Here is a 14,049-nt window from a genome sequence, read left to right as displayed (position 1 = left end):
TTTGCATGTATGATTAGTGCACGATTGAATCAGGGGCGTCACAAGTTGGTATCAGAGCCGGCTGCCTGTAGGAATCCCCCTTTCCAACTCCATGGCCGAAGTTGAGTCTAGTCATTGAAAAAGTTTTTACTAACATGGCTGTGCGGATTACGGGCCCACGTTGCCATTGGGTGGTATTAGGATCTTTTACTCCTCGACCTTTGCTCCGAGACTCTGAACTCTCTTCTATTCGGGTTAAAATGAATTTACTAACTCTGACTCTAGGTTCTCGTAACTACTTCCCCCCGGAGAGCCCTTATCACAGATGGTCGCCTGCTGCACCAGAAGATTCCGAAGATACTCTGTGATGTTCCCTCGAGACTCTGTGCCCGTCGCTTTTGCAGTCCCTACCACCAATACATCCCTATGGGTAGATACTAACACTTTTCCTTCTTACTTTCATTCCTAGCTGCTCTTGTTATTACAAGATGCATCGAATTATTCTTCGACTTTTAAGAATCTCTTGAGCCACTTCCTTACAGATCTTTGTCGGATGAATACCCCTACGGATAATTCCTCGCACTTATCAAGTATCCGCTCATTCCTAGCTGTTCATGTGTTTTGCAATAGACTTTGAACTACCATTTGATCTTCCGAAAATCCTGAGCAGCCTATTGCTCTTAAAATTCTTGCTTTCTTGCATTATGGTTAATCCCATGAGTCTCGTAATCTTATTGGCATCCCTTGTCTTTATCATTTTAAGTCTGTTGATTCAATAGGTTGAGGATACTCGCATTCCTCAGTCGAATCCTAGAATTAATCCTTTCGGCTTAGACGTCATTTTAAACATGAGCTGGTTCTCGACAATTCAAATTGCCGTCGATTGTACCCCTAAGTCTATTCGACTGATCCATTCTTAATGAGAGCATTGACTTCTGATCCCCTGATTTGGACATGATAATTCCCTTGCATTTGAGCTTTCCATTAGTCAGTTGATTTGATAATCCGATGCCCTTTCATTCCTTCTTCCTTTTATAGAGTACCAATACTTGCATCAACTCTGTTGTAGACCATAAGACCCCTTGTTGGATTATTATCCGACAACGTCCTTCATATTCAATAAGCTTGTGAGCCTTTCCACGGGTATATAATGCCTTTGGTAAATTGTATCCTTTGCTTTGACAACCATGCTCTACTTTTGAGCTTGTGTTATTTACTTCTGAAGTTCGTGGTATATGTTCTAAGAAGCCCCGATGGCTTGAACCTATGCCTTCCTTAATATGTGTGAACTCGAAAGTTTTCACGAGCCATACTTTTCTGGTATTTTGCCAGATAAAATTTCAACACTACAACTTCATCGAACGCGGGAAGTAAATGAAAGGATGCATTGGAGAAGTGGGAGTCGACCTTGAACTTTGTGTTCATGCCCATGGACAAGATGTAGATCCTATCATGGAAACTTCTTGTAATAATAACTATTTCCTTGATGTAGGTTCATCTAGTATCCATGTTTGGTCCTTTGCAACCATGGTTTCGATCATGATTGTTCTCCTTTGATTCCATTTCTCAGACAAGATGAAGTATTTGTCTTCTACAGATCATTTCATGTGTCCACCGTCTACTCTGCTCTACCGTCGAGTATTACACTCTGGTGTCTCGAGAATATCACCGAACTACATAACTTATTGTGAGTTCTTCATCAACTATTATTTCTTGATGATTCCAATTTTCTCCGGGTTTTGAGTTGTTTGTCACTCGAAACACCGTTAACTGAATCGAGTCCGTTCTACGGTTCAACTACTCTTTGTAATCCTTATTACCTGCGAGTTGTAGTCGCCGATGTCATTCCCAACCGATTGGCTACATCATCATCGTCATGTTAAAGCTTAAACTGTGCTACCTGGTCCTTCCCGGAGCACAATTTTCGATGATGAGCTAATCTTACGTCGATATTCCTTGTCATATCATTACGCCTTGAACAGCAAGCTTGATTTCGTGTTGTGCCATACCCGTAGTTCCCATAACCTTTCGCTTCATCATTCCTTTGACTTGATGTCATCGCATGAAATCTCTTGACAAATTGTCATGATCATCATCAGCATTCGGAGCTCTTCCAAGATATCAATTGAATTCATGATGAGAAATACCATCCTTGCCCTCGATGATTTATCTTATCATCGGCCACTTTATTGCCTTACCTCCAACACAAACATGATCGTGTTTTGTGCTATACCTTGAGTTCCATGCTATCCAGCATTTGTTCTTCTTTACCTTGGAATATTACCACCTTTTATGTCAAGAAGGTTGTGAGAATTTCACCACCTCTTAAGAATTCTTGGTATAGTCCACTACAAGAAATATGTCAACTTATGACCTTCTGTCAGTGACCCTCGAAGAATTGGTCATAAATTTATGACCATTTTAGACCAATTGGTCAAAAGCTGTTCAGGGGGCTCCAAACCCTAAACCATTGCGACCATTTTGGTCAGAAAGGTCGTAATTTCCTTACACGAAATGGTCACAAAGCAAATAGTGCTAGTCCGCTGCCTTATTTCTAGTTGTTAATGACCAATATAGATGGTCATAGCCTTGTAGATTGTGGTGGGTTGTGATGACTAGGTGCCATCTCATCAGTTTTGCCTATGTGTCATGTCCATGTGGTAGTTTTTGCCCTAGGTTGTGAAGAAACCTATATTTCTATCATTCCCAAAAATCCCAAAAAAATCTCATAAATTCTTTGGGGCATATCTTCATCAAATATGTAAAAATCCTTCCTTGCCTAGTTCAAAACTAATTCAACAATATTCATTTTCCTATTCTGTTCATAACAACACTTTATGAAGGAAGTGCTATTTATATATTCTTGATTGCCCTCGGAATTTTTGGGCACTCTTTCCTATCCAAATCATTACCGCATGACAAAATTCAGCTCCATTTGCCTAGCAAATCTTCTTCGGCAAATTTCCAAAGTTTTTATCCACCTAGAAGCATTGTGAAGGAAGTACCTTTTTTATATCTCTAAATGACATGAAATTTATACAGTTCCTTCATATACCCAAATTATCACCCTCCTCCAAATTGCAGCTCAGTCAAATCATGTATGTGAGCCCAGGTTCAATTTATATTTTATGGCCAAATTGGCACGTTGCAAAGCAAGTGTTATATAGACCCCTCCTATTACCCTCAAACTTTTTGGGCACTCTTCCATACCCAAATCATTGCCAAATGATAATATTCAGCTCAATTTTCCTAGTAAATCTTTCTCGGGAAATTTCCAAAGTTTCTACCTCGAGAGAAGCTTTGTGAAGTAAGTACTAGCTAGGCTTACCCAAATGATCTGAAAATTTACCAGCGCATGACCATACCTAAGTAACTTACCTACACCAATTTTGAGCTCATTTCATTCATCAAATCTCTCTCACTAGTTTTCCCAAGTTTCTGTCCATAGAAGAGCATTGTGAAGGAAGTACTACTTTGGCATGTCCAAATGGTATCAATTTTCTACAATGCTTTCCTATGCCCAAATAACCATCCTCCACAAAATTTCAGCTCACTCCATTCATTATTTTGAGCCCAGCTTCAACATTCATATTTTTGTCCAGCGTGGTACTTTGCAAAGCAAGTACCACCTAGGATCCTCCTTTTGATCTCAAATTTGTGAAGACATTCTCCTTAGTAGATGATCATCCTCAGCCAAAACTCACGCCCATTGGCCATGTGCATTTTCCATACCGCTAATCAAACACTTGGCTGCTAATTCATGTTTGAGCATCGATCGGTCTCCTCGTGAGAATCTTATGTTGTAATTTTCTTCCTAACACCAACCTGGGGAGTGCCCAACCCAATAGACATGCCTAGGCCGCCCAGAACACATGGCAACATTACGGTCACGCCGTGACCACGCGACGGGCATGCGAGTTTACGTGCTCTAGAGTTGGGGCCCTCGGCCACCGCCCAAAACTCGACGTATCGCCACCAAACCATGTATTTATGATTAAATAGGTCCTTATGTAACTAGAAATGATTTTTGTAAAAAATAAATAGCAAACTATGATGCAGCTGCAGTTCAAATTTGACCCGCTTCCAGCTGAATCGGTGGAAATTTGTCTTTTTCACGAGAGGTGGATCAAAAACTTTCACACCCAACCATTTTGTCAATTGTGCATTAAATATGGCCTAGTATTTTATAAAAATGATTTGGTCCAATTTTGCAACAATTATTTGGTAGTTCCTTCACAAAAAACCCTCCTTTCGGGCACTCGAAACATGGAAAATGGTTTTTTCGTCCAACGAAAATGAAAACTTCCTTAGAAAACATTGTTTGCCATTCCAATATGCACCCTTGTGCACAATATGAGATCATTTGAACAAACTATGCCATGAATGTGGCCATAAGATTGATCATTTGGCTTGAAAGCCATTGATCTCCACACATGATAACTCGTTTGTGAGAACACTTTTTAAAATAATTGCCGTATTATAAGTTTGTTATTTTTCCTAGGAACTTGGCCACATATGATGACACAATGCGAAGGTTTCCCAATTTTTTGATTTTTTTTGGAATTTTTTATGCCCGTTTCAAAATGTAGTCAAAACGACGGGAATGACCGTTCCTAGCTAGTGGTTGAATCTTGGAATTTTTTTGGTGTTTCTCTGATTAAATAGATACTTATGTATCTAGAAATGATTTTTTGAAAAAATTAATAGCAAACTATGAGGCAGCTGCAGTTCAAATTTGACCCGCTTCCAACTGAATCAGCGGGAATTTGCCTTTTTCACAAGAGGTGGAACAAACATTTTTACAACCAACCATTTTGTCAATTGTGCATTAAATATGTCCTAGTATTTTATAAAATTGAGATGGTCCAATTTTGCAACAATTATTTGGGAGGTCCTTCACAAAAAAACCTCCTTTCAGGCAGTCGAAAAATGGAAAATGGTTTTTTCGTCCAAAGAAAATGAAAACTTTCTTAGGCAACATTGTTTTCCATTCCAATATGCACCCTTGTGCACAATATGAGATCATTTGAACAAACTATGCCATGAATGTGGCCATAAGATTGATCATTTGGCTTGAAATCCGTGAATCTTCAGAGATGATAGCTCATTTCTGAGAACACTTTTTTAAATAATTACCGTATTACTAGTTTGTTATTTTTCCTGAAAACTTGGTCACATATGATGACACAATGTGAAGGTTTCCGAATTTTTTGATTTTTTTTGAATTTTTTATGCCCGTTTCAAAATGCGGTCAAAACGGCGGGAATGACCGTTCCTAGCTAGTGGTTGAATATTGGAATTTTTTTGGTGTTTCTCTGATTAAATAGGTACTTATGAACCTAGAAATGATTTTTGGAAAAAATAAAGAGCAAACTACAAGGTAGCTACAGTTCAAATTTGACCCGATTCCAGCTGAATCGGCGGGAATTTGCCTTTTTCAGAGAGGTGGAACAAACATTTTTACAACCAACCATTTTGTCAATTGTGTATTAAATATGTCCTAGTATTTTATAAAATTGAGTTGGTCCAATCTTGCAGCAATTATTTGGGAGGTCCTTCACAAAAAAACCTCCTTTCAGGCAGTCGAAAAATGGAAAATGATTTTTTTGTCCAAAGAAAATGAAAATTTCTTAGGCAACATTGTTTTCCATTCCAATATGCACCCTTGTGCACAATATGAGATCATTTGAACAAACTATGCCATGAATGTGGCCATAAGATTGATCATTTGGCTTGAAAGCCATTGATCTCCACACGTGATAGCTCGTTTCTGAGAACACTTTTTAAAAATAATTGCCATATTACAAGTTTATTATTTTTCCTGGGAACTTGGCCACATATAATGACACAATGCGAAGGTTTCCCAATTTTTTGATTTTTTTTTGAAATTTTTATGCCCGTTTAAAAATGCGGTCAAAACGGTGGGAATGACCGTTCCTAGCTAGTGGTTGAATCTTGGAATTTTTTTGGTGTTTCTCTGATTAAATAGATACTTATGTACCTACAAATGATTTTTGGAAAAAATAAAGAGCAAACTACAAGGCAGCTACAGTTCAAATTTGACTCGCTTCCAACTGAATCGGCGAATTTTTTTCTTTTTCACGAGAGGTGGATCAAAACTTTTTACACCCAACCATTTGGTCAATTGTGCATTAATATGGCCTAGTATTTTATAAAAATGATTTGGTCCAATTTTGCAACAATTATTTGGGAGGTCCTTCACAAAAAAACCTCCTTTTGGGCACTCGAAAAATGGAAAATGTTTTTTTCGTCCAAAGAAAATGAAAAGTTTCTTAGGCAACATTGTTTGCCATTCCAATATGCACCCTTGTGCACAATATGAGATCATTTGAACAAACTATGCCGTGAATGTGGCCATAAGATTGATCATTTGGCTTGAAAGCCATGAATCTTCAGAGATGATAGCTCATTTCTGAGAACACTTTTTTTGAAAGAATTGCCGTATTACAAGTTTATTATTTTTCCTGCTAACTTGGTCACAAATAATGACACAACGCGAAGGTTCTCCAATTATTTGATTTTTTTTGAATTTTCTATGCCCATTTGAAAACGCGGTCAAAACGGTGGGCATGGTTGTTCCTAGTTGAATCCCTGAAAACTTTTGTTGTTTCTCTGATTAAATAGATACTTTTGTACCTAAAAATGATTTTTGGGAAAAATAAATAGCAAACTATGAGGCAGTCACGGTTCAAATTTGACCCGCTTCCAGCTGAATCGGCAGAAATTAGTCTTTTCACGAGAGGTGGATCAAAACTTTTGACACCCAACCATTTGGTCAATTATGCATTAAATATGGCCTAGTATTTTGAAAAATTGAATTGGTTCAATTTTTCAACAAATATGTGGTAGGTCCTTCACAAAAACTCAAAACTTCCTTGGCGATAAGTTTAATCATTTGGGTTCAAACCGGCCTCATTCTCCCCCCTCATCCTCTGCCGCCCGCGCACACTCAAGCCGCTCGCCGCCCACATGTGCTATGATTGTGAGTAATAAAATTGATGTGCTCCAAATTTGCAACAAATATTTGCTAGGTTCTTTATAAAAATATCATTTTGGACACTCGAAAAATGATTCTCTTACAAAAAACTCATATCTTAGAACACTTTTTTTAATGATATTTACATTATTCAAAGTTTTTTATTTTTGCTAAAAAGTAGGTTACACTTGGTGACAGAATGCGAAGGTTTTTTATTTCTATTTATTTTTACAAATTTCTTAGGTCGTCAAATAGCAGAGATGATTCAAAATCTTATTTTTAATCAATTATGACCAATGTAAATGGTCTTAACATCATCAAAGGAGATACTGCGTTCTGATTGGTCTAAAATCTTCTCACGCGGATCATGGATTAAGCACCGTCTGATGCGCTTGGATCCAACGGCAGCCCACACCCCCCTCGTCGTTGTCACCCCCTCCCGAATCCCTCTCATCCTCGTCCACACACGAAACCCTAGCCCCCTTCTCCCAATCGCCGCTGCCGCTCCCTTATCCCCATCGCCGCCGCCACCGTCCTTCCCCTCGCGCTGCCTAGATCTACGCACACTCTCGCCGCCACCGTCCTTCCCTCTCCGCCTCACCTCTGTCTCCCACCACGCCGCTGCAACCGCCCCCGCCCCCGCACCATGGCCGGCCTCCACCCCTCCATCGACGACGAGGAGCCTGAGTACCCATGCCTCCCCGCCCTCAAGTGGCTCCTGTTCCCCGCTACCTGGATCCACGTTGCCCCATCCACTCTCTCGCCCGGACCACACGCCGGACCAATCTCGCACCCGCACAGCCCATCGGCGACCTCGCAGGAGAAGAGAGAAGAAGGTGAGAGATGGAAGCGGCAGAGGCCGCGGCCGGCGTGCAGTTGGGCTCCTCGAAGCCGCATATCGCGACCCAGCTGGGCTCCTCCGCCGACCCGCACCAAGTTCCTCGAGGAGTTCGCGCGGCGGTTCGACCTCCTCGGGCTAGTCTGATTCGGGATGGAGGTAGTGAGCATCCGCCGTAGCAGGGCCGACGACACGGGCTGGAGGGTGAGGCTCGCCTGCGCTGGCAGCGAGCTGGAGGAGGAGGTTTGACACCGTGATATCAACCGCCGGATGCCATGGGCGCCAGTTGGAAGCTGCAGGGCGAGATCGACCGCGTCCTCAAGAAGGTCCAGGAGGGTGTCGTCGTCTTCGACAACATCTGGAACAAGGCACACACGCATGCGCCCCCTTCTTTCCTCTCCCCAACCCCCACGCTAGATTCTCATGATTTTGCATGATTTTGGGGCAGGTCTACGACACCGAGAATGCGAACCAGAAGGAGAAGTTCGAGGCGGACCTCAAGAAGGAGATCAAGAAGTTGCAACACTACTGGGACCAGATCAAGACCTGGATCCAGTCCAGCGAGATCAAGGACAAGAAGGTGACCCCTCTGTAAACAGATCAAGGACCATGATCTGTTTGGTGCTATTTTCGGTGATGATTTGGTCCTTGTAAATGCCCTCCTTGTAGATTTAGCTTAGTACACTAGATCATGTAATCTGTGTAGGCTTATTACTCTGTGTGGTTTTATCTTGCCACTGCAGTGAAGATCAGGGATTCACCGGCAACGGAGTTAGTTCTAATATTTCTGTTGTAACAGTTGTTACATTTCTCATGTTTGATTCCTGTTCTGGAAGTCCAAGTAACTTACAAAGTACGTCATATCATGATACATATTGCATGCATATTTGGTTTCCGGTTGATGCATGGTTGGTGTGCTAGCTGTTCGTTAGTACCTGCTGGTTGTTACTATTGCTCTTTTTTATTAAGGCAGTTAGTGTTTAACATCTATCGCTTTAGCGCCTAGCGACTAAATAATGTTTTGTTTCTGGTTAGTTAGGATGATTCGTCCGCTTGTATCAATTTTCCTGAACTAATTCTGCGTATTAGTTTGTTTTAGGTTAATTTTATACTATCTAGGACCATATGTTTTTTGGTTAATTTTACTGTGTTGGATTTGGAAGCGCAGGCGACCTCCATGGACGACATCGACGATGAAGAGGAGGACAAGGAGGACGACATCGACGATGAAGAGGAGGACAAGGAGGACGACCAGGACATGCGCGACCCCACCCCCGAGCCCAACGAGCTCGACGAGGACATAGTCGAGTCCGACCTTGAGCTCGACGAGGAGGGCATCGTCCAGTCTGACCATGACGGCGTGCCACAGAAGGTCCTGTGCTCTGCTCTGCCTGCCTCATTTACTGCCTCGCCACCGCAATAGATGTTCTTTTTTCTTTTGTAATTTGGCTGGACTTGTGCGTCTCCGTTCTGATGCGTTTGTGCGTGCATATGTTGAACAGTGACCTCGGATCTGGTGAAGGGCGCCAAGGAGAAGCAGCTCAAGGTCAATGGCCCCGTCAGGATGCTGCTCAACATCACCACCAGGAAGTTCCCCTGTGGAGTAGGTAGCCACCTCCCTCTCTTTGCCCTTCCTTACCAATCCCATTTGCTTAGTAGCTCTGCATAGTATATGGTCCTTGCATGCTCACAGTAGCTCGTTGGTGATGTGGGTCACTATGTTTTTGTGGATAGCTGACTGTTTAGGGAATTTCCGTGACGATGATGATGTTGTGCTGGGCAGAGGATGTGAAACATTTAGACCGCTGAGGCCTTTCCGGTCTTTGATGATCTAAAATTGAGCTTTTTAAAACTGATGCCTAGCATGCCATCAACGTTTTTTTGTTCCTCATCTAGAATGCAGCTCTGTGTGTTGGTGTGATATAATGTAGAGGAGTTGCATGTGACTTGTTTGTCAGCTGAGCATATGATGTTACAAGGAGATGCTACTGAGATTTTACGCCGTTGAAGTATCTTAAATCGAGCTTTTTAAAACTGATGCTTGGTTGATCTAGTTCTAGTATATTAGTTGGGTGAGAGTCTACTGTTGTTGGTGCTGTGTTGTCATTTCTTTTTATGTCGTTGAAGAATAAAAAAGATAAGCATTTCTCCAGCCAATGTCTGAAGTAGTTGCTGCTGTGTAGTCATCGGCTGAACCTAGTTTGGCAGCGCTGTATTTAAAATACCATAGTATCTCAAAGCTTCGGTATTGCAATGCGTGGGCAATGAATACTACGGTTTTAAAGAAAATACATTTTTCTTAGTTTTAGAAAAACTACCGATGCGTTTGGCTCATGTTGTTTTACTGTAGTTTTGATCGATAGTCACACAACTTAATCTAACTTATACTAAACCTACGGAGCTACACGAATCAGTGTGTGCCGGCCGGCTGCATGCAACGCTGTATGGTCTTCTGACAGCTGAGCTACGAAGTTGCAGACGTGATCGGCAATAGCTAATTACAAAGAATAGGAATCAGTATCTTATTTTAATTAGTGTGGTGCATGCCATTGAAAGCATACTGACATGTGGTTAGTTATGCTTGTGAACCAAGATGCACGGTAGTCAACCAGCAATGACACGAGCGACTTTTCCTCAGTTTGAGAAAAAGAGGTCTAGACCACTTTTTTTAATACTCCAAGAGAACCACAGTAACAACAATACCACTGTTTATGAAAGCGTAGTTTTTGGTATAGCCAAATGCCTCAAAGTATTCAAAACTACAGTTTTTCAAAATCTATGGTATTCTAGTAATGCTTTGAAAATACTTTGCATCCAAACGGGGCCTGCAATTAGCACATAGCTGCGTTGTACACTTGCTTATATAATCAGATGTTGTATGTAGTCACGTACGCTTTCCAATTTTGATCCAATGCTTGCTTCCTAGCTCATATGTGTCAGTTTTTCAGATACTTGTGACTCCTTCTGCATCACCCCTCAACTAACAAGTAAAAGTAAATAAAATTGTTGTTTATGCTCACTCCTTGTCTTCATATACTTTTTTCGTTGGCTGTTACTTCTCTTCTTTTATATTGAGTTTGGGAATTTGGTATTGATGATAGTACGACGACTCTGTCATCTGATGCGCAAGTCCATGCACGTCGGCTCTCTGGGTAAGAGAACTTGTCTCGCTGCAGTTGCAGTTATTGAATGACAGTAGAGAAAATTGAATTTTAACAATTCTATCTTCGGCGATTAAAACAAATCTACGACAGAGTTGCAGCAAACTAATGTTATCAGTTCTATCTTCTGTGATCAAAACAAACCCGCAGCAGTTTTCCAATGTCAGTAGCAGCAAGCTGAATTTTATAATTATATCTTCTGTGAAGTTTAGGTGCAATGTGTGGCAGTGAAGTATTTTGCATGGCCTGCACTTGTGCAATGAATTTTCATATTGTGTCTCTGTTTTCTTGTATGAATGAGTATCTCATTTTAACTAGCTGGAGAATAAAAAGCATGGTACTAGCTGAATTTGTGTTGGCATTCTTAATAACTGCCCTTTTTTGAAAGCTCTGCTCATAATATATTGGCTTCAGTTTTTTTGATTCTTTTTTGTTGATTCATGTAACAGGTCGTCCAGTAAAGCTGTCGAACGAGCTCCATGCTGAAGAACATAACACCTATAGAGCTTGTAAAATACTGTATCTCATTATTGAACTTGTGGAGCATGTAGCCGTGACTGACATACTGTTATTACACTTGCAGAGCTTGCAAAGTGTATGTTAGAGCTTATTTTGTACAGCAGGAGCTTTGTATTGAATCTGGCTGATAATATTTGAAGTGTTACTTATAGAATTGTTTTGTCCGGCGACTCAGACATACTGGGTATTTATTTATGTTAAATTGAAAAAAAGAAGAATATGACCCTGACAGCTAGGACCCAGTTACCAGAACCTCAAAACGGGGACCCATTTTATAAAAAACAAAAAATGGGACTGCTAAGACAAAAAGGCCATGGCCCAAAAATAAAAAGGCTGCAATGTTAGGCTTGGCCCATGAAGTCAATGAAAAATTAACAGGAAAAAAATATAGAAAGGCTGAATTAATGGGCTAGGCCCATGTAGAAAACTGAATTGGACCGGGCTGAATCTTGTGCCACATCAGCTTGCCACGCTGGATGCCTACGTGGCCTGGGGAGGTTGCTAGTGACCAAAACGCCACAGTGGACTTATTTTGGTCATAAACGTTTGCGACCATTCCAGAAGAAAGGTCGCTATAGTCAGTTTACGACGGCCAGCTTTTGACCTTCTGTTTTTGGTCACAAAAAGGTCACAAATGGAAATTTGTGACCATTCAGTGACCAATAGTGGTGGTCACAAGTTGACATATTTCTTGTAGTGGTGATACTTCTCACCATCACCATTCTTTCTTGGTCCTCATGTTGATTCGATCGGTGCTGTTTGGATTCTGCCCTTCTAGCAACCATATTGCTTTGAAGTTAATGGTCAGCCATTCACTCTTAGACTATTGATTATTGAAACACCTTTCTGACATTGGTCGTGCAACCCAACCCATATTTCGAGCGCACCTTTCAACCAATGTTTAATTGTGTATGTTTTCCTCGAGCATACTTCATTACATCATTTTATCTGACAAATGTTATCTCCTTATCCACATAATTGTGGAGATCCATCCTTTTGGATACCTCGTTGAATTATCGCTGAGTCCATCAGCCACCTCCTCATCCTCTCCTTGGCTTAATGATGGACCCTTGATCGAAACTCGCTTCCATAGTTCATTTCCCGAGAATCATATAATGTCAACTCGTCAATTGTGTTGCACCTCTTCTTCTCAGGCATCCTGAGTCTGAGATATCCTAACACCAATCAGATATGGATCCCGGTCAGATATGATGGTTGGGACGCATTTTCCAAGAGTTATAATGTTGGTCTTTACATGACCCAGTAAGGTGATGTCATGCCTAGCACACCTGCCCGGAGGACCTATTGGTATAGTTTCCTTTTTAGAAAGGATATCCATTCTTCCATGAGGAAATTGTAAAACTTATTCTACAAGTTGATCTTGATGGATCCTTCGTGCATCCAAATTCTGAACCTTACTTGATGACCATATCAATGCTATCTCAAAGCATGCCTGTGGTACTCTGCACATTTTGAAGCACCATGCTAAATTTCCTTTATCAATTATTCAAACACTGTTGTATGGGTAATGTCATGAAAATTCTCATCCCTACCTAAAGGGTTTTCTACGTCATATACTGTCATGGATATCTTGCTCTGCTTGTCCTTGGGAAGGATATACCCCCTCAAATATGTGTTTAAACACATTTTCCTTTCCATTGTTTTGTTTATTCTGATAATCGTATTTTCCTTTCCATTGGTTGGTTTAACGTTTCCAGTGGTCTATATGATCTAAGCAGTAATATGCTCCTGCTCAAGTAAACACCCCGGTGTACAACTCTATCAGTAAGACCCTGTTACTATTGTTGATGACATTCCGGTAGCCACCGATGGACGAGAACTTTGCCTATTGGTCCGCCTCGTTCAACGAGCAGGAAAATGGTTCTCTTCGTCCCTCGCCCTTGGTACCGACGTTGTTGCCGACATAATAGACAGGCTACCCTCTGACATGCCTTGCTTGCATGATCACGCAAGACGTCTCCGCCCTTCCTACTTTTAAACACACATGGTGGGCCCATAACCCACATTTCCACAGGATCGAAACCTGACTCTCCTGTACACCCCCCATTTTCCAAAGTTATTCCTCGCGCTTGACTTCTTATGTAACTCACGGGCCACCTGCCAAGTGATCTATTCGGGTATCCGACGCAATACTTATTCTCATTGCTCTGAACCCCTTTCACCTTCTGATAGGCATCGAACGCTTGCCTATCAGTTTGAAACTTCTCATGGTACCTTCTTACTTTGCTCTCGACATCTTCTTAAGTTTCAATTCGAGTGTTACTTATGCTTCTTCCCCTGAGTTAACCGTATGATGCTCGATCTTGTTAGAATCTGTCCTTATAGGGTTTTCCCTTCTCACCCTTTCGTAAGTACGGTGAAGATCCTGAAGGAAGGACGACAAACTTCATCATGATGACTTGAAGCAAAGAAATGAAGACATCAACGTAATGGATCAACCTCTTTGAGAAGAGCAACTAGCAACGAGAACCCTCGCTAGAATTTCTTAACCAGAGTGCCCCCTTATGCCTTTTAAATCTCGGGACGAGATTTCT

The 14,049-nt window shown here is 41.3% G+C and overlaps 1 non-coding gene and 1 pseudogene across 1 annotated transcript; both read left to right on the top strand.

The window, feature by feature from the left end:
• Window positions 1–9,591: 9,591 nt before the first annotated feature.
• Window positions 9,592–9,676, top strand: LOC125517697 (annotated as a pseudogene).
• A 98-nt stretch (window positions 9,677–9,774) lies between these two features.
• Window positions 9,775–9,858, top strand: LOC125517696. Its single transcript, XR_007287742.1, has one exon. It is a non-coding gene; the product is annotated as a small nucleolar RNA SNORD36 (small nucleolar RNA).
• Window positions 9,859–14,049: the final 4,191 nt, after the last annotated feature.

The sequence above is a fragment of the Triticum urartu genome, chromosome 6 (genome assembly GCF_003073215.2).
Source record: "Triticum urartu cultivar G1812 chromosome 6, Tu2.1, whole genome shotgun sequence".
NCBI lineage: Eukaryota > Viridiplantae > Streptophyta > Magnoliopsida > Poales > Poaceae > Triticum > Triticum urartu.
The sequence above is the reverse complement of the archived record's forward strand: the minus strand, read 5'-3'. Positions and strand labels throughout refer to the sequence as shown.